This window comes from Rhinatrema bivittatum, chromosome 3 (genome assembly GCF_901001135.1).
Source record: "Rhinatrema bivittatum chromosome 3, aRhiBiv1.1, whole genome shotgun sequence".
NCBI classification, from domain to species: Eukaryota; Metazoa; Chordata; class Amphibia; order Gymnophiona; family Rhinatrematidae; genus Rhinatrema; species Rhinatrema bivittatum.
In genome coordinates, this window is record NC_042617.1 from 58,382,388 (window position 1) to 58,407,802 (window position 25,415).

The following is a 25,415-nucleotide window of genomic DNA, read 5'->3' on the forward strand; positions in this document are numbered from 1 at the left end:
TCCTGTGAACTTTTTTGGGCATGATTGCAGCTAGTGCAGAGCCCGAGCTTTGGTGGTGCTGAGCTTAAAGTCTTTGGGTGAGGGGGTCTGCAGTGTCGCTCTGTGTTGTCTTGAGGGTCTCCTTGTGTTGTGGAAAGTAAGCCGATCTTTTAGCCAGTGCATATTTTGGTTATGGAAGGCTTTGTGGGTTAGGGTGAGAGATTTGTAAGCTATTCTTGCAGTGACTGGGAGCCAATGTAGGTGAAGCAAAACAGGGTTGATATGGTCGCATTTATGTGTGTTGGTTAGGATCTGGGCAGCAGCGTTTTGGAGTAATTGGAGTGGTTGCAGTGTACTCTTGGGTAGTCCTAGTAGCAGGGCATTGCAGTAATTGATCTTGGACAGTATGAAGGCCGGTAGTATGGTGCGGAAGTCGCTGAGGTGTAGAATGGGTTTCAGTTTTTTTGAGAGTGTGCAGTTTGAAGTAGCAGGCTTTGATTGTATTGTTAATACATTTTTTGAAGGTGAATTGTTGATCGATAGTGATGCCAAGACTGCGTACATGTTTAGTGGAGGCAGTGATGGCGTAGGAGGTGTTCGATAGGGGGGGGGGGGGGGGGAATGCCTTGGGGTGCAATGATGAGAATCTCTGTTTTGTCAGTGTTAAGAGCCAGGAAATTGCTTGTCAGGAGAGAGTTGATGCTGGAAAGTGTGGAGTTCCAGGTCTCCGAGGCTTTGTGCAGTGTGTCTTGTACAGATATAAGGATTTGTACATCGTCAGCATATATGAAGTGAGGTAGGCCAAGTTTGGAGAGAAGGTTACAGAGGGGGAGGAGGTAGATGTTGAACAGTGTCGAGGAGAGGGAAAAGCCCTGAAGAACACCTTGTGCAAGGAGGATAGGTTTGGAGGTGCAATTGCCTATTTGGACACTGTAATGCCTATCCTGTAAATAGGATTGAAACCATTGGAGTGCTGAGCCTGAAATGCCAATGTCAGTGAGACGTTCTATTAGTATTTTGTGGTTGACCGTGTCAAAGGCAGATGTGAGATGTGAGAGACCTTTGTCGAGGCTTTTGAGGATGTAGTCAGATAGGGAGATGAGTAGGGTCTCAGTGCTGTGATGTCGTCTGAAGCCATATTGTGACGGCGAGAGAATGGAGTTGTCATCAAGATATTCATTTAATTGCCTATTGACTGACTTTTCTAAAATTTTGGCAATCAGTGGCAGGTTCGAAATGGGGCGAAAATTGGCAAGGTCAGTGGGATCAAGAGCAGGTTTTTTTCAAGATGGGCTTGATGATGGCATGTTTGAGATTTTTAGGTACGTTGCCAAGTGTGATGGATCTATTGATGATGTTTGATATCTGTTTGGCAATGATGTCTGGGATGGAAAAAAGGGTTTTTGTAGGGATGGTGTGTGCATGCTCTCATTTTCTTTATTATGGATTCAATTTCTAAAGAGGACGTAGTTTCCAGTGAGGGTAGAGTAGCAGAGGAGCTGTTGATGAAAAGTTTTGAGGGTGCCTGAGTGGGAGGGAAGCGTGCCATAATGTTGGTTATTTTCTTGTGGAAGTAAATAGCCAGGTCTTCGCATTTGCCTTGCTCGTCTGTGTCTTGTGTGATATTTGTGTTGGATTTTGTTAGGGCGTTCACTAGCTCAAAGAGTGCTCGAGGATTAAATTGAATGTTGTGGATCTTGTGTGCGTAGAAATCTCTTTTAGTTTTGTCGATGGCCGTTCTGTATGTGTGAAGGAAGGCCTTGAAGGAGGTTAGTAGTGCTGTGGAAGGATTTTTACGCCAGTTTCTTTCAAGTCTTCTGAGGTTCTGTTTCATGGATTTTAGCTCTGTGTTATACCATAGTTGTTTCTTGGTTTTTAATGGGTCGATCACGCGAGTTTGAGTGGGGCAGAGCTTGTTAGCTAAGGAGTCGTTACAGTGGCTCCAGGAGTTAATAGCAGTTTCAGCATCGGTTAAGTCTAGCTTGGAAAGTTCTGTGGTGAGGGCTGCGACTAGGTCTTCTTGGTTACATTTGCGTCTGAAGTGGATGGTCTTCTTGTTGGAATGAGTGGGTGCTGTGATGTCGTTTATGGTGCAAGTGACATCAATGCGGTAATGATCGGGGCATGCTGGTTTGAATTAGGGAGTTGGTGAAAATGAGGTCAAGGGTGTGACCTGCTCGGTGTGTGAGGTTAGGTATAATCTGCTTGAATCCTAGAGCGTCAAGTGCAGTGAGGATGAGATCACAGGAGGATGAGATGGGGGTGGAGTCAACATGGATGTTAAAATCTCCTAGGATAATAGCGAGGGACTGACAGTTAACATGTTTGGAGATGAATTCAATTAGGAGGGAGGGGTGCTTTTCAAGGAGCCCTGGGGGGGGGCGTAGGCTAGACATATTTGCAGGTTATGAGCAGTGAATATGTTGATTTCCAGTTTGAGAGGGGGGGGAGTGGGTTTGAGTGAGAATTTTGAGGCCTTTTTAGCTGCTAGGAGGAGACCACCTCCTTTTATTTTTTGGCCTAGGGATAGAGAAGATGTCATAGTTTTCGTTCGGTAATTGATTGATGAGGGCAGTGTCGGTGTCCTTCAGCCAAGTTTCAGTAATGGCTAGTATGTCTGGTTCGTCGTCCGTGAGAATATCGTTGATTAAGGAGATTTTTTTGGAGATAGATTGTGCATTAAGGAGGAGGACTGAGAATGTAGTGAGGCCAATTATTCGTGTGAGGGGATTGATCATAATGGGGATAATATTTCTGTAATGTTTTTGGGGGGGTCTGGGAAGAGGGAGGTGGCGTGCCAAGGGATAGTGTTTAATGGCGGGATTGGGGAACGTGTGCATAGTTGTGCAGATGTGACGGATAGATACCAAAATTGGGAAGGAACGGGTAGGTGTAAGGATTGTGGTAATTGGAGGTGGGAAGGGGTGGTGCGAGAGATAGAATCCTAGACAAAACGGGAAGCTCTATTGCAGACAATTTCTTTGAAATTACAGTCAAATCAAATATATGTATTAACTATACCGGGCTTTAGAGACTTGCAGTAGGAAGAGCTGTCTGCGAGATGGTGCTTAGGTATGCCAGGAGGGGACGCACGAAGGGGCGCACTAAGGGGCAGGCCCCTTAGGTTGCGCTCCCTCGTGCGCACAACGCCCGGCGCCGGAGAATCAGGCCACAATTTAAGGTAGTCAGGCCCTCCCAGGCGTCAGCGGTGACACGGCTCCCACCCCTTGATTGGCGGATCGGGAGCGCAGGGAGGGTGTGTGGGCAGCGTGGAGGTGTCGGCGCGGCCTTACGGTTTTCGCTTTCTCTGTCTTCGGGAGGCGGCGTCTTTTGGTGGTCTCTTCGGTGGGGTTCTCTTCACTGGGTTTCTCTCAGGCGTCTCTCTCTCTTTTGTTTGAAAGTTTGAGAGATAATCTATTTAACAGCTCAATGCATTGGTGTACAGATACCTCGACCTTGCTTGCTGAGTGGACTATTTTGAATATGCCTTAGGATGGCTTCACGTATCATGTCCCTTAATGTCAAGGGGCTTAATACACCACGCAAACGCCAGTTATTGAAAAAGGAATTACACACACACAACATGCCATGATAGCCTTTATTCAAGAGACTCATGTACGCAAACACCATGAGCGCCTTTTAGTGTATCCCTCTTTCACTAACTCTTATTTAGTACTAAGACATCTCTGTATACGGGAGTGGGCATTCTCATCTCTAATACATTTGTACATGACATACTGTATCAATGTTCAGACACTTTGGGTCATTATATTCTTCTTAAAATAAGTGTGGGTACCCATATCTTTACCCTTGTCAATGTGTATTTCCCCAAATCGTCTCAATCCACATTTTTACACGACATTGACAGGTTATTGACTTCTCATAGTGAGAGTGAATTACTTATTGATGGGGATTTTAATGCCACAAGGGAGCCCAAACTCGATAGCTCGTCCTGGGTTGCTCCGGCTACAGGCATGCGGAAGGAATGGCAATCTTTTCTGGACAAATGGTGCTTGGTGGATATATGGAGGCAATGTTTCCCTCATTCCCGCTCCTATACTTTTTACTCAGCGCCACATGGCACCTATTCCCGAATTGATTATTTATTTGTAACCTCCCACCTCCAAAATGCTGTCTCTCGAGCTGGTTTAGATCCTCTGACTTGGTCTGACCATGCTCCCGTCTTGGAGATTTGGATAAGGGATTTCGATCATGGAGACTTAATGTCAGTCTGTTGAAGGATAAGGCTTTTGTAGATAGCATTAACCAACAACTTCAGGAATACTTTTGCCGTAACCAAACAGATGACGTACTCCCATCGACTGTCTGGGAATGCTCAAAGGCGGTAGTTAGGGGCCTATTCATTGCTAGGTCTGCCCTTTGTAATAAAGAGAGGGATAGGACCCGCTCCTCCCTTCTAGTGGATATCACCTCATTAACTAAGCAACACATGTCTAATAACTCTCCCACTACGTATCAAAAATTACTGAAGGCTAAGGATGCTTTGCGATCCCTCAATGATGCAGCTATTAGTAATAACCTCACTCTGCTAAAGCAGAAGTTTTTTGAGGGTGGAAACAAGGCCGGACGCTACTTGGTACAGAAATTGAAGGCGGCTCGCTCTCAGACACTGGTGTCTAAAGTTCATAACGCAACGGGCACCCTAGTAACAGCCTCTGAGGAGATTCGAAAGTCTCTCACGGATTTTTATGCTAAATTAGATATGGGGGACAAATCCATCCGCGACTCTGACATAACAGATTACTTAGCCTCAGTAAAATTGCCTACCCTAACATCAAATCAGCAGACGTTTCTAGATAGGCCTATAGAGACATCTGAAGTGCTTGACGCCATTAAGACCCTAAAACCTGGAAAAGCGCCAGGTCTCGATGACTTTACTGGAGCCAATTATGGTAGTTTTGCTGCTACTATTGTTAGCCCACTCACTAATATGTTTAATTCTTTATGGGGGGGGGGGGGGGGAGATCAGATAGCTCTTAATGCCAATACAGCAGGTATTTCAGTGATAGCCAAACCTGGTCACAACCCCACCCAGTGTGGGTCTTACAGACCCATTTCCCTGATTAATATCGATTTGAAAATTTTAGCTCGAGTGCTTGCTGCTCATCTGAATGGCGTCCTTCCTGCCTTGGTTCATCCAGACCAGGTGGGTTTTGTCCCAGGGAGATTAACGGCTGACAATGTCGGACGTATAATTGATATAATTGATTTTGTACACCACACCAACACACCTGCGGTTTTATTATCTCTTGATGCTGAAAAATCATTTGATTTAGTTCACTGGCCATTTTTATTTAAAGCCTTAGCGCACATGTCCTTTGGCTCTCAATTTATAAATTGGGTTATGAAATTATACCATAAACCACAAGCTTGGATTAAGACCAATGGTAGTTATGGGACAACTTTTGAGATTGAACGAGGCATGAGACAGGGATGCCCCCTATCACCTTTTACTTTACGACTCGTGTGAGGGGGCGGCTAATATAATAGGCATAAGGAGGAGTGGACAACACTTTAAAATTTCCGTATTTGATGACTATATCATGTTTACTCTGTCAGATCCCTCTACCTCCCTGGCTGGTGTGATGCACGAACTTAAGTGTTTCACTGCAGTGTCGGGTTTAAAAGTAAATTATGACAAATCTGAGATCCTTAACCTAACATTACTTCCCGATTCTGTACAACACCTTAAACCAGAATATCTTTTTAAATGGGCATCCTTGGCGTTGAAATATTTAGGAGTTCGCATAGGAGCCCACTCTCAACAATTATTTCAGCTCAATTATGTTCCTCTCATCAAATCCATTAGGAATAATTTAGACACCTGGTCTCGCAATGCACATTCATGGCTGGGCCGTATAGCCATAGTGAAAATGAATATCTTACCTCGTTTGCTTTATTTTTTTAACACTATCCCCTTTTATGTTTCGACTTGTGTTTTAAAACAGTGGCAGCAGATGATATTTGGGTTTATTTGGCGCAAACGACCACCCAGAATAGCCCGACCTATACTGTATCTTCCGAAAAATAGGGGGGGTCTCAGTGTTCCCAATTTGTGTTGGTATTTTTGCGCAGCGCAACTCCGCACACTTGTGGCTTTGCCACAATGGGTTCTTTTAGAGCAAGCCTTGATTGGAGACATGCCATTATCAGCGCTACCTTGGCAACCTCGCTCCACTTGGGGTTTGTTTAAGTATTTTCCAAAGACCTTGCAGGTTACCCTAAGGGTATGGAACCAATGGAAATCTTGCTTAGTTGGGGTTGGAACCTATACTCTATTGACTCACCTTTTCACCAACTCAGTGCTTTCTTCTGCCTCTCTAACTAAAGCATCTCAGACGTGGTTTAAACGCTGGCATCTCCCAATTGGAACACATCCAGTCTCAGGGGGTGATGCTATCCAAGGCCGACCTTCAATCTCACTACCACTTGGCAAATGTGGACTTTCTGCTCTATGCCAAAATCTGCCACTTTTTGAACCGGGCAACCAGGGCTGGTACTGCCCGCTTAACTGGCTCTTTATTTGAGAATTACTGTATGAATGCTAATTCTATGCAAGGTATCATTTCTAAGATTTATACGCTATTAAATAGTAAAAACCAGAGCTCCTTTAAACAACAAGTGGCTTGGGATACGAATTTAGAGCATCATATTGAGGACACAGCAAGGGACGCTATATTTTTAAATGCCTATAAGTGTTCCATATCATCTGGTTTACAGGAAAATTGTTACAAAATGTTATATCGATGGCATTACCCGCCTGCTCCTTCTGTCTCCGACCACTGTTGGAGAGGCTGTGGGATGGCTGGAACATATTACCATGTATGGTGGCAATGCCCTCATCTCACTCAATATTGGCCTTTGATTACAACCTGGATATCTAGTATTCTTAAAGTCACGTTCACCTTGCACCCATGGAATGCCTTATTGAACCTCCCAATAACAGAGTTGAATAAAGACCAGCAAAGCTTTGTACAGCAAGTCTTTATTGCTGCTCACTCGGAGCTAGCTATGTTTTGGAACAAAAGTCAACTTCCTAGTATAGCTCAAGTGCAATCTAGACTTCACAATTATTATCAACTGGGACGACTTACAGCTGTCCACCATAATCGTCTCAGTGTCTTCCACAAAATATGGGGCCCATACAGTCAGTGGTTGGAGGCACTTCAGTAGCACCAATCCTGGGTGAAGGCCTTGCTTATAGTCCTGACTTCGCCGCATCTGCTTCCGAGAGTACATTAGCTCAAGCTTCAAGCCCATGCTCTTGTTTAAATTCGGTTGCGCTAGATTTCTATATATCAGCATAACGAAATGGTTCAGCCTGATCTTATTATTCATTCTCTATTATTTATTATCCAATGTTTTCATCCTCGTTGCCAGAGGGGGTGGGGAAGAATGGAAATTTACTGTAAAAAAAATTTGACTGGATGATCATTTCTTCATGTTATATATTTGCTTCATTGTATATATCATATGTGCTTTGTTTAATCGTTATACTGTTGTTTTGCGGATGACTTTTGAGTCAATAAAACTTTTTAAACACAAAAAAAAAAAGTTGACGAGGATGGTTATAAAATCTGCACGAATAGAAAGATCTTTAATAAAATAATAAAAGCTCAAGAGAGACAGAGCTGGAGGGCTGTGAAGATTTAAGGGAAAGGGGGAGATAGAATGCTAGGAGGGGGTAAAGGATAGATAGCTGAGTGAGAGGAGAGGAAGGCTGGGATGTGGTGATGGAAGAATAAGATGGGTGACAAGAAGGCAAGAGGTCACAAGGGTGTGAGAGGTATTAAGTGCTGATGGATGGGAAAAAGGCAGAGGAGAGATGGGGTGAAGGGACAGAAGAGACACAGTGTGCGCTGGACAAATAGTGAGAGCCGCAAAAAGAGGAAAAACAGAAAAGTCAGAAGATGAGGCAAAGGGAAAATATATATATATTTTTTTTAATTTTAAATATCCAATTATGTGATTTGGGAGGTTTTAAATTATTTTGTGTGCGTCTGTTTTAAATTCTAACTGCCTGAACTAGTTTCTTTTCAGGGCTGACACGACCAAATAGCATGCATAAAGGGATGTCAGAATCGCCCTCTGCTTCTGTCCCTCGCTGCAACAGCTTATTTTTTTACTTCCTCCCTCGTCTTTTCCTCACTGTCACGCCAGTCCGCCACGGATCACTGCCATATTTACAATCTCAGCAATGCACAGCTCTAGCTCCTTCGCCTCCTGGGCCAAAGGAAGAGAATAAGGCGGGGCTACGCGCTAGCTCTGCCTCTGGGTGAGGCACCCCCGTGTACGTTTGGGGAACTGGGGTAGACTTGTTAGCAGCGGTGGAGGCCCAGGATATCAGCAGCAATGGAGGCCTGGCAGGGGCCAGTGACAGTGAGGGAAGCAGAGGTTGCAAACACCATCAGCAGGGTGGGTGGCTGGAGAGGCATCATGAACAACAGTGTCACTGGGGATGGGGCTCACCAAATTCTGAAGATGGCACAGGGCCGCTAGAAACCTTGCATCAGCTCTGAGTCTGGCAAAAGGTTCAAAGTAGGCTTCCACAAAGGATGTCAAAACCTAGTAAGAACACAGTCCTGATGAAACTGATTATCATATTCAACACAGCACAGAAAGCATCAAACAGCTGTTACAGTAGTTGTGAGTCCTTGTCCCGGAGTTCTGATCCCTGATCACCAAGGTAGGAATAACTTTTTCAGGCCTTATGACCAGCATTTTAGCTAAGACCGTCATATCACAGCTGAGGAGTGAGACTGGCCTATAAACGTGAGCATTATTTGTTCTGTTTAGGATCATCGCGATCTGGGCTGCATTCATTGAACTGGTTAATTTCCTTGTCACCAGATTATTATTGAAGAGTCTGGTCCTCGTCATGAAGATCTGATTCACCAGTAACCTGTAGTATCATATTAGGTATCTATCGTCCTACTGTACCTTGCCTCTGGATAAACTTCACAAGGCTTTTAAAACTTTAAATCAGTTATAGAGTTATTCATTCATTTAGGGGTACACAATCAATATGTTAGTGAAAACTCCAACAATACTCTTACCCACGGGGTTTGCACCAAAAATCAAAACAAAATTTACACAAGGGATTTTGTTTTTCATAATTGTCCATCAATAGTATCCACACAAATTTGTTTTTTGTGTATTTGGGGGGGGGAGGGGGGTTTTAGACGAAAAAGGCACATAATTTTAAATGTTCGAAAGTATGTGTCTAGTTGTATCCCTGTCCTAACTTCACCCCACCCTTTCCCAGCAATGCCCTAAAAATGCATAGGTAAAAGGACTCGCGTTGTTGACATACGGTAAGCATTAATCAAGCAGCTCATTTCTGCAGGTAAAATTGCATGTTATCCCCCAAAGGGCCTCTGATCATTGCCCTCTACCGTAAAGAGGTTCAGCGTTCCAGCGTCCCTAAATATACTCTAATTTGCAATGTTCAAGTCAGCGGTATACACATTTTCATAATAGTTCCTAAAGATCTCTAGCAAGTCCTTCGTTCTACTTCTTACCTGGCACTCCTGATCCTGAATGCCTGCTATAGATGGCTTACTTGGTTTACTGCCACAGATACATGATGCAAGATTACTGCCACAGAAACATGACGGGAAAAAGAAACCACAAGGCCCATCTAGCCGGCCCAACTGTCCAGTTTATCTAGCCCTTATAATTCCTATCATTCCTCTTGAGATCCCCTGTATTTGTTTCATACTTTCTTGAATTCAGCACCCCCTTTTTCGTACTCAAAATGTGATAAATGGATCTCCTACAGCCACACAATGTCTAGATTCTGTGTCACCAAATAAGTCGAGATTCTCTTATGTTTTTCCGGGCCGTTGAGTCCCACCACATTAATGGGCCTATGCAATAAACATCATGCAAAACCAATTTTAGAATGGGCTCACCAAAAAAATATATATATATTAATGAACATGTTCGAAATCCACTTAATGAATGATACAAAATGATTTGGCATGCTCATGGTAAAATGTATCAGAAATAGGGGGCGTGTCAAGATGGATGCCGTCTAGCAGGTCAGCGAAGGACGCTCGAGGAGAGGTTTTGTTTCTTGTTGAAATTTCTTCTTCAAAATGCCCCAATCAAAAAGAAAAGGAAGGTTGAGAGGGGTAGGGGATAACTCACCCCTGGTCGATCCTTCCCAGCCACGAATTGAAGGGTTCTTCGCTGGAGCAACAGCCTCGACGCTGGAGAGCCAGGTCGCTGGAGCTGTGATGCAGGAGCAAACGTCCTCCTCCTTGACAGCCGACATTTCTCTAAGCCCCGGAGAGCCGAGAAGGCCTGCTCACCCGGGTAACATCAGCGATTCAGTTCCTAGTAATCGGGGAGTGGCGGAAACTCCTCTGACTGCGGTTCAGAGAGATGTGGTAGCCATTGTTCCAGCAGGAAGCTCCGGAGTGGTCCAAGAGCTGGTAGGAGCAACGGGTATGCAACCCGAAACATCTTTGGAGGAGAGAAGCCTGGATTCCTCTATTGAGAACCAACAGGAGCTGAGTTTCCCCCGACAAGGAACTGTCAGAGCGTGTCCAATAGATTTGAAGCGGGAGGGAGTCAACTGAGAGCTCTGACGACTGGCTTACAAATATCAACGCTAAAAGACGGAACTTTGGAAGGAATTTGGTCGGCTTTGAAATCCATAGAGAAATCAATCAAGACGCTTTCACAGGTAACATTGGATATAAAAGATCAAACTGTGACGAATTATAATTTAATAACAACTTATAACAAACAGTATGAAGAAGTGGACAAAAGAGTAAAGTCAACTGAGAAAATACAACAGAAATTAATAATATCTGAGAAGATTGCAAATAGAAGGCTAGAGGGGTTGGAAAACTCAATGAGAGCTCACAATTTAAGAGTGCTTAATTTTCCTGTGATTCGCCAGATTTCCCCCCTAGAGTTAATCAAAATGTACTTTCATCAAGTTTTGCAAATTCCAGAATCTGCTACTCCGCTTTTAGTAAAAGCTTACTATCTACAACAAAGTACACCAGCCGAGGAACCAGGTCTGGAGGTACCTCAATCATCCATTTTGAATTTGACTAATTTCCTAGAAACTTCCAGTGGGACAGAAATAAATATAAGGAAACCTTTACTTATAACCTTCGCTTTTCTATCAGAATGAAATCATGTTCTCAGGTTGTTTCTTAGGAATAGAAAATTACCTTTTTATGGCCGTCCTATATGGATGTATCCTGATGTGATTAAGGTCACACAGGCAAGGCGTAAAGAATTTCTTACGATGAGACCGAAGGTTCTTAAGCTAGGGGCGACATATATTTTAAAATATCCTTGCAAATGCTTTAAGTATCAAAATAATCAATATGTATATTACGAGCTTGAACAGCTCAAGAGCTTTCTTGAGGTCTCACTTCCAAGTAGCTCAAACTATAGTATCTGCTTAAAATGAAGCTATGGTTGTAGCACTGCTAGATGTATAGCCTTACTTTCTTTAAAGATGATGTTTTTCTTTTAAAATGCTCTAATTTTGCCCCTATAATTGTTGATGTTGTATATGGTAAATTTTCCACATGATTATTACTCAAGTTTATGATGTTAATTATGTTTCTGTATCAACATCTTATTTTTCTGTACAAGAGTTGTTCTTGGGTAATTTCAAGAAAATTGAAAATAAAGAATTGAAAAAAAAAAAAAGTATCAGAAATAGCATGCTCACAGTAATCTCATGCATGGAAACCCAAAAACAGATTGGTTAAATAGTATGAGCTTGTTACTTAGCAAGAACATGCTAAATAGCACCAGCATACTAAATGGCGCATGCTCAATTCTCTTTCTTTATATTCCACCTAGGCCACAGCCCTAAGTGGCATACATAAACACAAACAAACAAATCAAGCCAAAACAATAACCAAGGATAAAAGACACATTACATGCTCCGTACATCCTCTTTATGAGCATAAATTTGAGCGATTTTCTATAATGCCTTATTTTCCAGCTCTGTCAGATTTACCTGACTGTCTGAAGTCATATCTGAAGATGGTCAGGTAAATCTAACAGAACTGGAAAATAAGCATTCGAAACAATCACCCACATTTATGCTCATAAAGAGGTTGCACATGTAGGTGAACCTATGAGGCCTATAGCAGCAGCTGCTGAATGCACCCTGAGGCGGGACAGTCTGGAGCTTCACCTCTACCAACCACCTCCCCCCACAGGTTGAGCTCTTGGGTTCTGGTGGCCGGCAGGACTTAGGCGGGTCCCTAGGGTGGTGGAAAGAGCAAGAGTCCAGGAGCAATCCACGGTCAGAACAGGCAGCAAGCTGAAGAAACAAAGACCAAAGGTCGGAGTAAGTAGCAAGCAAGGTTGGTCAGATCCAAAGCAAGAGGTCAGCAAGAGGAGATCTGTCCGGAATGGATGAAGAGACACGGAGGTACTGGCCAAGACAAGGAGAAGGGGTTAAGCCTGGAGAGGAAAGGCTAGATGAGGCAAGGCTGGATAAGACATGGGAACACAGGAATTAGGAACGTAGGATCCATACACAATATTTAGCAGTAGGAGACTTGTTGCTGAGGCAGAGACAGGAAGTGCAGGGCACGCTTAAATAGGAGAAGGTCACTGATGCCATCACTGAGCGCCACAGGGTTTTTCCTGTCATTGGCCCTTTAAGTGCCTCAGAGTAGCTTGCGTACGCCTATGGGGCCCAGAAGGAGCAGGAAAGTGGCAGCGACTAGAGTCAGCAATAAACTTTTTATGCAACTAACCTGAAATACCTAATACTAACCTGCACAGGGAACATCATTTAGAAAAATGCCTGCCAGAAAAAAAAAGTGTCTAATATGCTCTTAAATGGCCTGGTGCGAGCCATCATCCGCAGTTCCATGGGTAAAGAATTCCAGAGAAATGGTGCAGCCAGTGAGAACGCTCGCTCCCTGGTGCCAACCAGCCAAGCATGCGCCCCAAGGGCGTGACCAAGAAATCTTACTGTGAGGCGCGCAAAGATCTAGTAAGGTTGTGTAACTGAAGTAATATGTTAATCCAAGGAAAGGCATCCAGGCCTAATAATTTATGGACCAAAAATGCTGTTTTGTATTTGATCCTTCACTGGACAGGAAGCCAGGGGAGTTTGGCCAGGATAGGAGTTATGTGAACTTTCATGCTGCGGCCAGAAAATCAGGCGGGCCGCAGCATTTTGCAGCAGTTGTACAGTTTTTATTGTAGTCATTGGCAAACCGACGTAAACTGCGTTGCAGTAATCCAACACAGGGAATATGAAAGTTGGGAGGACTAAACAAAAGTCTGCAGGTTGTAGTAAAGGTTTAAGATGACTTAGTAGCCAGAGTTTATCAAAGGCAGATTTAACTACAGATTTCACTTGTGGTGCAAACAAAAGTTTGGAATCAATTACCCCTCCTGTTTCTAGCATGAGGAACAATTTTAATTGTGTTCTCCATCTAGCAGGGGATTGAAAGACTTCTCTGTGTTGGACCACTACAATCTCAATTTTTGACAAATTCAGGGCTCATTTATTATGTGATAACAAGTGCCTGATAGCAGTTAAACAGAGAGCAATCAAAGCTGTTATTTTGGATCAGGAAGAAACCAGGGTAATATAAAACTGTATGGCCTCAGCAAAGAGACGGAAGCCTTTACCTCTTGACACCTCCAAGGGTAAGCCTGGACCATGGGGGTTGCTCTACACTGCCGAGGGAAGACGTGGGAGAAGTTAGTGCATGCCAGGTAAGGAAGTCAAAGGACAATGGAGAGTTTCAGAAGAGCAGAAACAACTGCGTGTTTAGAATCTTCTATGTCAGTAAGGATCTCCCAAGAGCGATGTCGGAAAACATGGTTTGGAAAAGAAGGGAGCGTGGAAGAGTGCAAGCGAGGGAGGAATCTGGCCATCGTGACTCTGAAGGGCACGGACATCTAACCATTCCCCCTTTTACCACCATTCAGTAATGAAGGCACTGCAATTGGTGCACCACACAGTCTGCTACTGCCTCAAAACTTTCAGAAATTAACTCTGCACTCATACAAAAACAATTGGTCAGTTGAAAAAAAGCTTTTGCAGCTCAAACTGTTCATTAGCCTCAAGCTTCTGAATGTCTACTGTGGTCTCTGGCTATACTAACAATGTTGATGACAGCAAAGACCTTTGTCCTCCAAGAACGTATTGCTCAAAAACATATATCTTGAGTAAAGAAAGGTGGATTTATTTTTTAAATGCTCAGGTGTGCGTCAATGTGTTTCCTCAGTCACCTTCCCCTCTCTTTCTGCCATTCCCTCCCTCACCTCTGTGTTTCCCCTGTCCTGCTGGTATCCTGTGAAAACTTTTTTTGTATATGGGGTGGCAGGTGCGGTGGGAGGGGACCTGCTGTCTAGTCAATTGCCTCTGGAGAAACCCTTCCTAGAAGGAGACCCAGTTGTGTGACTGGTCAGGGGGTGGGGCTAGATCCCCACCAAAATAGCACCTTGGACAAAAGTTGAAATCCCAGATTAACCCCAGCAATGATCCTGAGAATCGGGTCTGTTTCCACATCAGTATGAATTCTCTGTACCCTGTACACTGTGTGGTGCCTTAAGAGCCTTTGTATCACTAATATGCTCCTCTTGTAGTACGAATGTGTGTTAAGAATTTGTACAAAATGTGTGTGTTGGCTATCTTTTGTTTTGGCAACTAGAAGTGTATTCAATCCCAAGGGACTATCGGTACCACTCTATGGTGTCATCTCCCCATGGCCTTCATTTTTCAAGCCCTGTTTCCAGTCAGCTGAACCCTCTTAAGAGCATGCTCGGTTTAACGTGCTCATGCTATTTAATAACATGCTCATATTAAGTTAACTTCAGGTTCTAGCAGATAATTAAAACAGCATTCAGTTTAACTAGTGCTTGCTAAATAGCATGGAGGATAATGCACACCTCAATATTTAGAGTGAACCTGATAACACCTACTTGCATATGATGGTCCTTTATTTGCTTGCATGGACACAGATTTTTTGCGTGCTTATACAATCTTTTTTTTCAGATCCGTTTAACATGCATGGTAAGGTCTTCCTGCATAGCCTGCTATTTATTTGTGTGCGCACGAGGGTCTTAATGTACACACTAAATTATAATGCATGAGAGTCATTTAGATACTGCTTCTGTTACTTAGAGCTTAGAGGCACCTTTACTAATACACAGAGCCTTCATTTTCAGTTTTTATTTTATTTATCCTAGGAATTTATCAGTGTTTATTATAACAAAAATAAATGGGAAAAGTCAGTGGGGAAAAAAACCTCTCATTCCACTGATTTTCTCCCGTTATTATTTGTTATAATAAACGCTGATAAATTTCCAGGCAAAATTAAAAAAAAAAAAAAAAAGAGTGAAATCAAAGCTCCCTCCTAGTACGACAGACTAGCCAGCAGGTTAAGCTTCAGTTTCTGCTTTTCAGTCCCTGATCCTGTTTGGGCTAGAGACTGTGGTGACCCCAGAGTTGATGTCTGCATTTTTCCAGGCTCTCTGACTTCTTCACTCCACATCGCTGGAGCTGATCTGAAGATTTCTTTTTTTTTTTTTGTTTCAGTATCTCCGGCATTGTATCACTCTAGCCCGTCATTGCTCAGGCTTTTTCTCCAAGCTTCCACATCTTACCTTTTTCAAAGCTTGGGCAGGCAGGAAGAGTTCGCTCAGAGGCATCTGCTTGTGGTGGCCATCTTCAAACCTTACCAATCTGAGAGGAACCTGTGGTGCACCCTATAAGATGTGGGTCTGCTGGTCAAAGGAGTGCAGAGTAGCAGAAGGCCAAGCCCTGGTGGCGTATGGTCTACAACCGTGAACGCTGGGCCAAACACGAAAATGAGCTGAGCAAGAGTCGCCCAACACTGTTCCGTGTCAGGGGACCATTGTTCATGCCATCCTGCAAAAAGCAAAACAGTATAACTGTGCTTTCCAAATAAAGATTGGAGGTGAGCTTTTGAAGATATTATCTGATCCTTTAAATTTATTTTGAAGAATCTCGCTTTAGCTTTCACTTCCAGTGTGTCTTCTTTCACCCTTATTTTTTGGCTAATGAGCTGCAACCTACCAGGAGCTTAACTGGGTTAATAAACAAGTATGGATAAAACTAAACCTGTGCTAAACGCAGCATGTATACATCTTCCAATGGCCATGAATGTAATAGTGGGTACAGAGAGCCTTTTGTGGCTAATGTCTGCATTAAGGCAATGAGAATACATATATGCATTTACATTCTACTGCATTTATCAGTATGCAAGATGTTGCTATGGTATGAGCCTTCACACATATAGAAAGTTTGTAATGCTGAGGTGTGAGTGAAGGAATAAAGAGGAGAACATAATAACTTTCATGTATATAGTTATAGTTATATTCCATAGCATCTACCCATTGATGCCTGTTATATGTAAGGGCTCCTCCCAAAAATTTATTTATATGTTGCCTAGTTCATCATATTATATTATGTTATCTGTTATATGTTATATGGCACTGCCCAGTGGTTTTTTGTTCACTGTGAACCGATACGATGTACGAACGGATATCGGTATAAAAGAAATGCTAAATAAATAAAAATAAATAAGGGGAAGTATGTTTATAGTAAGAGGAACAATTTGCATGTTGTAGATGAGCCTGTAGTATTTAGGGTGGGTGGAAGTGGTTGGTAGAAGGCAGGTCCTGCAATTCCTAGCGAAAAAGTGGCACTGGCCCTTTAAAAGCCGTCTTTGTGTGGAAAACTTTTGTTTGTTAAAAAGAAAAACAAAAATAGGGTAAGGATACTACATTCTTAGGTGGTGTCTGATTAAAATTAAAAGATGGTTTTTCCTAGCTAGCTTACTTAGGTTTTCCTGAAATGTAAAAAAAAAAAAGTGTTTAAAAAGTGTCAAAATTGCAACCACCATGCAGCTCCCATTACTGCTCAGTCAGAAACAATGGCGCTAAGTTTAGGCGAGCTTTTGGGGGAACTTAAACACTATTTTAACAGACGCAGACATTTATACAGACATGATTCTTTCATGTTTTTGTCTTGTTGATTAGTTATTGTTTTTAAAACTACACCTGTATCGTGTAATCCGCCACAAACTACAGGAACTATAAATTCTTTTTTTTTTTTTAATTGATAAGTCGCCATGGAAAACTCATCCAACAATGGCGCTAAACGGAGAGGCACGGCGTGTCGCCCAGTACTGGAGCCCTTGCTGGTATGATCTAGAGGCGCTGTGGTCCGAAGGAACCAGCGTTACTCAGTGCCCTGGCCTTGCGGCCTTCATGGATCAGCGATACTACTGCCTCAGTTCTAGCTGAACGCTAATGAGAGCTGCAGGCTCAGACAGCATTCTGGGCCTGACTTACAGCCGGCCTTGCGAAGGAGTAAATATCTGTGGGTCCAGGGGTTCCAGCAAGCAAATATCTGTGGGTCCAGGGGTTCCAGCAAGCAAATGAAAAGCAGGGTAAAACAGCAAATGAAAAGCAGGGTAAAACAGGTGTCTGCGAGCAGCACGGAGACTTTCAGTGACATAGGTACGGTGGCTCTTCCGCCTGCATGCCCTGATTAACTTATTTAGCCCATGACAAAATTTTTGGTACCAGATATCTCTGGTACAAAACAAATATGTTGTGAATATTCTCTTCTTACAGCAGTTGCTCTTTTAGCAATGCCCAGATATTTCCTGCTATTTAGCCTTCAGCACGTAAAATGAATTTGGGTGAATTGAACCTTTATCGTTTTTCTGTTGATCAAGCAGCCCAAAGCATAGATCTTTACTCAGCTAGAATAGATAATGGCAGTATTTTTCAGGTTTTCTTCCATCCCTCTCGCGAGATATATATATAGAGAGAGATATAGATATATATCTAGTGCAATTACTGCAGTCCATTCCTATGGCCAAAAGAGCAGCTGCAACATTTGCAGGAGCTACAATAAGCAATAATTCAAAACCCTTCAGCAGCACACACGCAGCCATCTCTGGGATAGCGAGAGTTGCACAGAGCACAACACTTTCCAAAGAGGCAAGACGAGACTGGAACAATGTTATTACTCTCATTTGACTACAGCTACAGAAATAGGCGCTGGCAGCTCCAGTGACTTGCTCAAGGTCACACGCACACAGCCCGGCTCAGCTGGAGACTAACACAGGCTCCTCAAAATGTTTCTGACCGTCACTCTCTAAAGACCTTTCCTCCTCCTAATCTACATGTGCCTGCAGGCATAGCTTCATAATCATAATTATCCCAAATCGATTTTCTGAAAAAACTCAAATCTGGTGATTTTCATCCTTTTCCATTAACGGATGTGGTGAGCTGGGACCACGGGCCCTACCCCAGGAGGAGCGGGCAATAAAAAATGCAGCTGCAGGGCCGACTGCTGGCACTGCCCTCCTGAGTCCTGCTGGCCCTATGCAGGCAGGGGGAGGGGAAATGGCTTCTCCAGGTACCTGTCCCACCAGCATCTACCCTGGGAGCAGAAGCAAGCCCTTCCTCCCCCTCCCCCAATCCCGGACTTTGTTGAATGCATGTGCAAGCACCTCTGCCTCCTGGAGAGGGAGCGCGTCTCTGCTCCCGACCCACGCGCACCCTGTGCCTCCTCAAAGTTACAGTGCCACCTACTGCTCTGCATGTGGGCCTCCCTTTGCGCAGAACTGTGAAACAGCAATTTCTGCCTCCAGGTCACTATCTGTGCTGTGCAGAATCAAGGAATAGCTGAAGGCTGGAAGACAGAACAGGCTAATAAATAAATAGGGCCCTGCTCACAGACTCTCTTTTGCTAACTGGCCCTGCTGGCTTGGAATGGAAAGGGATGGGATTGGGAGCTGGGCCTGTGGAGTTCTGCCACCTGCCTTGGGGCTCGGAGTGACAGGGGCCTAGTGAGGTGCGTGCGCCCAGGCCCTGCAGTGGCTGCTCCTCTCCCAGGCACATACGCTCATGGTGCCTGCGCTGCTGCCCTGCTGCCACTGCTCCGTGGCCCCGGCAGGAGGGGAAGGTACCCGATGCTGGGAGAGAGAAACTTGTTCATGGTAAGAAGAACCTAATGCAGGGGTAGGGAAACCGGAAGATGGGGTTAGTGCAGTTAGTATAGCTGTGTTTAAAAAAGGATTGGATAAGTTCTTGGAGGAGAAGTCCTGCTATTAATTAAGTTGACTTAGAAAACAGCCACTGCTATTACTAGCATCAGTAACCTGGGATAGACTTAATTTTTGGGTACTTGCCAGGCTCTTATGGCCTGGATTGGCCACTGTTGGAAACAGGATGCTGGCCTTGATGGACCCTTGGTCTGACCCAGTATTGCAATTTCTTATGTAATCTGAAGGGTGGAGATGAAGTGTGAACGGTCTAAACTCATCTTTTCCTAATGACGGGAGTGGGGACAAAACGTCATGTGTGCAAAGATGCCATTGCCAAGGATAGAAGATACTGCACAGCATCTCCATTTCTTCAGAACTTTCACAATTGAAAGCTGACGTTCTGAGTATATGGCTTTTGTCATTATTGCACCCATGACTTTAAAACAGGACAGGTTGGCAGGCCCAGTGGCTCAAGTGGCAAGTGTTGTGTACTTCCATGCAGAAGGTCCCCAGCTCAATCCCTGAGTCTTCTGCTCCCCAGCTGGGGCTAAGGATGCACTGCTTACAGACCGCCCCCCCCCCCTCCCTCCCCGTGGGGATGAAAGAGGCATGGCCATTGCTTGAAAGTGACATACAGTGATAAGATTCATGGCCCATAAATGCAGGGCTTCAGAAGGAGCCTTGGTGCATGGCATCTGGCCCAGGACTATCACTGAACTGACCAGACTGGGTATGCTAGGGGAGGGGAGAGGAGGGAAGGGACTATATAAAATAGAGGAAACATCCCGCATTGTTACAAATGAAAGCTCATGGTGTTGAATTCCAGTCCTGGTTCCAAATTTACTTGAAGAACACAAGAGGAAACTTGATGGACTCTCTACCTGGGTAACATCAAGCTAGGTTGAAAGAATTGCACAAATCTCATCTTTGGGTGAGTTTCCTCACTCTGAAGGTCATCAAATCTTCACAAGAGAGCACTGTACTGTTCGAATGTCTCACTTTAAATGTCAAAGTGGCCCCTAACCCATACATTAATACCTAAACCTCACCTCCAGTTACTAGGTGGGCCTCCCATAGAGATATAAATACCTATCTAGTATGCGGTGTCTCCCTCTCCCTCCCTCCCTCTCTCTCTCTCTCTCTCTCTCTCTCTCCTTACAACGGCATGTGCAAAAACATCACAACACACAATAAAGCCCTATCACGCGGCTTTACACAAATGAAAAAGGTGTAGTTTACATTTGCATTAAAGCCATGCAATTCGGCTTCGCAAAACTGTGAACCCAGCCCACTTGGCCAAATATCCTCATCATTTGCATCGCACCATGCATTATGGTGCTTTCGCACACGCTAATGGTTTTTTTTGCATGCAAAAACGCCATATAGCACTTTGATAAATGACCTCCTCTGTTTTAAAATAACCAGTTAGGAATTTGAATTATCTGGCTTTGGGTGGACAGGTAACTTGCTACTTGATCGGATATCTTCAAAAGTTATCTGTTAAGTAGTGCTGTGTAAAAAAAAAAAAAAAAGTAAAACAGTAAAGGGTCTATGGCTTGATTCATATATGGTCCTGACAGGTCATGCACACCCACCCCCTAATCCCCTCTTAAATTTAACAAAAATGGGGGGGGGGCGTTTCCTGTTGGTAGTCCCCCTTCCCCGGTTCTATAAATATTATAACATGCTGCCACCAGACCCTTCCCCCTCTACAATCACAAGCTGCGCTAGAAGGTGAAGTCACCCCCTTCGGCGGGGGTGGAGGGAGGGGTGCAGCGCTGCACATTAAGAGTGCAGGGGCGTGGAAGGGTCCGATGGCAGCCTGACGTTATAATATTAATAGAACTGGGGAAGGGAGGAGGGCACGGACACCAGCAGAACCCAGAACGTTTTTGTTAAATTTAAGAGAGGGGATTAGGGGGTGGGCAGTGCATGGTCTAACCGGGCCCTATAGGAAATTTTGTGGGGAAGGGGAGAGAATCGGCCCGTAGATCTTTTACTTTATTTTTTTACAACGCTACTTAACCGGATGACTTTTGAAGATATCTGGCTAAACTAGCACGTGATCCAGCCACACAAGGCCGATTAACTTTACAGCTGCTCTGAAGCAATCGGGTAGAAGTGAAATTCGGCTAAGTTAGCTAAATAACTAAACATTTCCCAGAAATGCTCCTTGAATGCCTCTTTTTTTGTAAAATGTAGTCTAAGTGGCGCAATATTCAGAAACTTACCATTTAGACGGATAACTTCTGCATTATCCGTGTAATGTGTAGTCTACTACACCCTCTCCCCCAAATAAGATATGAAAAAATAAAGATTGTTGATATTTCTGAATTAGGTAATGGTTAACCTGCAGTAGTCAGTAAGCTATGTAACCTATTTACTGTGCTTGCGTATTCACGTAACAAATGAGTTTCTTTCCAGGGAGGGAAAAATATTTGTAATAAATGTTTGGAGAGCACAGCTTTTCCCCCTTTTCCATGTGGCTATCCAGTAAAATGACATCAGTTCACTGAATGATATTGAGGTGGTGCAGATTTTATCTTTACCTGGTTCACTCTGGGTTTTCTCTAGGCTAAAGAATAATGTAACTGTTCCTTATATTAGGTTTATTTATTGTTTCATGTTTATTAACTATGTTTCTAACGTGTATTGAGCACTTGTCTTCCAGCCAAAAGGTGTGACCCAAACTGAAATTACATTATAGGTAATCATTTTTTTTCCCCTTTCCACTAATCCCATTACAGACAGCCAGTGACTGAGAGGGAAGGGCACCATTTTTTCTTGTGTATGTGCAATGCCAGTTTATAAGCCACCTAAAAGATAGCACCAGTATCCCAGTTCCTGGCACTCCTTTGCAGAAGTTTCAGCTGGCAGTCGCAGACAGATCTTCTGCATGGCACTGCTACTGCGTTGCTACCAGCAGACTCATCTTAGCATGCATAACGCAAATCTGAACATTTTTCTTAATGATACAAAAAAAACAGGTTCTGGCCCTATCATTACAGCACACGGGGTTTGGGCTCAGATTTCCCCATCTATCAGGTCCGGTTCGGCCTGGGCACACCACAGAGAAAAAAAAGAGGTGGGTGCTACTGTGGTGCTCCCTGCAAGCAGTAGTGAGGGTACATCTCGCAGACGTGCTCCTCCAACCCCAGAGGCCAGAGAGGGTCCTCTAATGGGGAAACATCACAGGAGAGAAAAAGGGAAAGACAAAACAGATAAAAAAAAAAAAAAAAGTTTTAGGAAAACCATGCAGTTCAATATTTTTTGAACAAGAAATACCCATTGCAGTGTCCTCAGGGACACCCTTGCTTTACTAAGACAACAGGTTAGTTACATTATCCTAGAAAGACAGACAGTGCCCAACTAAGTTTTCACACTGATGTAACTGGGTATTAGGGAGGAAATGTGAACAATTTCTGCACTCACGTAACTATGATGCAGCAAAGGTATTTCACATAATTCACTTAGCACATAAAACATATTCTGCCTTTTTCATTCAGATGTATATTTAATTCCCAAGGCATGTCGCATTTTAATAAGTTCCTACTTTAGCCACTGCCACCATTATAGCTGCAGGTTAACCAGAATGTTATCATGGTTGCTCTTTACCAGAACCCCTGGAAGCCATCGCACTGCTGCATGCAAAGCACGACTATTGCAAAAACAACCAAAGAGATGAATTTTCAGCACAGAGGGGATCTGGCTGCAACAAAATATAAGAAATAGAAAACAACAAAGACAAAGAAATGAGACTCCACAAGGAAGCAACAGAGCCCAAAAATGAACAGGTTGCCATTCTGAGAATGCTTTGCCTCTGGTGCAAGCGAGCACCAACTGGAAGCAGTGTATACTTTGCAGTTTGTTAGGGTTGGTGCTATCTTGGATCTTAACTGATCTGTAGGAAGTACATTTCTTCAGTAACCTTAGACCTTGGTGTTTACTTGCTGCCCAGCAAAGGCGTGCCCAACTCTGGGGCCTAGACCTCTGCAGACTCTACTGTTGTCACAGATGGGAAGGTCTTAAAACTAGCATACACACACAACTGAGCTGCAGATGAATGGGATATATGAATGTAATAAGTGCCTAGGAAAAGTGAGATTGACAAGAATAAAACCCAAAATCCACCTCACATTTCCTTTCTTACTTCCACAATTATTTGTTGTTGCAAAATCAATTAGCAATTTCACCCAAATGATCAGCAACAGACTCAAAAGATTACATTGCATTTTTCTTCTCTGAATAAAGAAAATACAAAACAGGCCCAGATTCGGAACCTGTTAGAGCAGATGGGCCTGGTTTACTCAAAGGGAAAAATAAAAAAGATTTTTTTGCACACTGCCCACCTTCTTGTCACATTTAATTTGAACTCACACAAGGACCAACTAAAAATCAAAAAAGCAGGGAGGAAATTAAAATGTGCATGTCAAACCAATATTGCCAGAAACAAACAGCACAACTGTCATGCTATCCAAGACACACTACAACGAATGGAAAGGCCCTGTCACACATAACAATGGTGATGGTGACCAGCCAAAGAGTTTGAGTCTATTCACACAGATTACCACGCTTCTCTCCAAATAGATACAGTAGGTGGTCAAATTAAACAATCTGTTTAAAAAAAAAAAAAAACCACAAGCCGGACAAGGACCAAGATGACCCTCCTTTCAGTGTAAATATCCTGACATGGTGTTGTTAATGAAGCACGCCCTATTTTGTTTCATCCCAAACTTCCGCACCAGGGTGCACCAAGCATTTCTAAGCCTTCCATGGTAAAGGCAGCAGGACAGCTGGATTAGCTTTTCAACTAACATGATATAACGATCGACTATGTATGTATGTGCATACGTTACTATGAACTATATAGTACGAGAACCACTCGATATGTCTCCTCCACCCAAAAAAAAGGGTAAAAGCAAACAACATATCTTTAAAAACAAAACTAAAAAACCCCTAGGATGCGCATTTACATTTGTCTCTTAGGGCTGGATTTACTAAGGCTTTTCTCCCATTCTGTGTCTAAGGGAAAATGCTTAGTAAAATGACCCCCTTAGAGCTCCTATGGCCTCCATGAGACACGGGGCTACGCAGGAGCAGTTTTATCGATCGGCAGGATCTACTTACAATACAGCTCAAATTCTTCTTCCATAGCTTTGTCTTAAAAATAAAAGTGCGAGGGGGAGGGAGTCATATAACTACATTAATGCTAGTTTTGCCATCAACTCACAAAGTGTTACTTAAATCCTACAACAATATGACACCCAATTGCCAGACTAATAAGGAATAAAGAATATTTCACGCAATAAGCGTGCTGTATCTATGGCAGAGGTTTATCCCCCTGGACCTATACTTTCTGGTTTTTGTCTTCACCTAAAAACTGCAACACAGGACACCTTCAGTGAAGTACGCAAATGCCATATGTCAGCCCCTTGACGCTGCATTACTGGGAAGTCTTGCAACAGACGGGAGGCCTCGCCTGCTTGCCACTACAGTATTTACTGAAAGCAAGTGTGTTAAAAAAAAAACAAAAAAACTTCGGAACTCTTTGAAAGCCAAGCCCATTAAAATCTGTTGCCCCTCTGCCTCCCTCGTGCAGATCTGCAACAAGTGCATTAGAAATCCAAATAAGGATGGCCCAAGATTGCTGTAATTGTGCACGTTAAAATATTAATTTCCTGCCCTGCTCTTTTGCATTATGACTGACTTCACCCCATCGATAAGTAGTACTCCGCCAGGAAATATACTCTCCATGCACACCCCTCCCCTGCAAATTAAACAAAGCAAACAAACACACACACACAAAAGCCTCCAGTGACAGCACACGCATCACAGAGAGCACGCACAGGAAGAAGGGGGTACCTTGCGTTCCCCGGAGGCTTCTTGTCTTTGAATTCCAGATCTAAGTCATGCTGTCAGCGCTCTGCTGTCAAGTTAATTCCATGCAGAAAAAAAAAGATAGTGGGAGAAAGAGAAGCACAAGATATCCCTCCGCTCCGATCGTGGCCTGAACTGCAGGCTTGCAGCTAGCAGAGAGGTGTCAGAAATCTCTCGGTGCAGGACTGCGGCGCTGCCAGCCAACTCGAAACCAGAGCCAGTTCCTCAACTTCACATGTAAGCCCGTTCCTCGAGTTAAGATGTAAACCACTTTCCGATTGGTTGCTGGAGAACGCCCTCTGATTGGCTACTGTACACACTCTTTTTAATTGGCCAACATCCTCGCCCTGCTCTGTTCGCTCTTCCGGCTGTCAGTTAATGTGAAGCTGGCTTTTCATTGGGCAGTGTGACTTCCACACCCCTCTCCCCCCATCCACAGATCCTAAATCAGAATTGCCCCGCCCTTTTAAAGCCATAAAAGAGATTTCGCTTGTG

The 25,415-nt window shown here is 43.7% G+C and overlaps 1 protein-coding gene across 5 annotated transcripts in view; it reads right to left on the reverse strand.

Annotated features, from left to right (window-relative positions):
• Positions 1 to 25,148, reverse strand: part of TRERF1 (transcriptional regulating factor 1) — a 394,859-nt gene extending 369,711 nt beyond the window's left edge. For all 5 annotated transcript variants that reach the window (XM_029593303.1, XM_029593302.1, XM_029593299.1 and 2 more), the window contains exon 1: positions 24,906 to 25,148. The gene's annotated coding sequence lies outside the window, so the exon portion shown is untranslated. The remainder of the gene's footprint in view (positions 1 to 24,905) is intronic.
• Between the last annotated feature and the right edge of the window lie 267 nt (positions 25,149 to 25,415).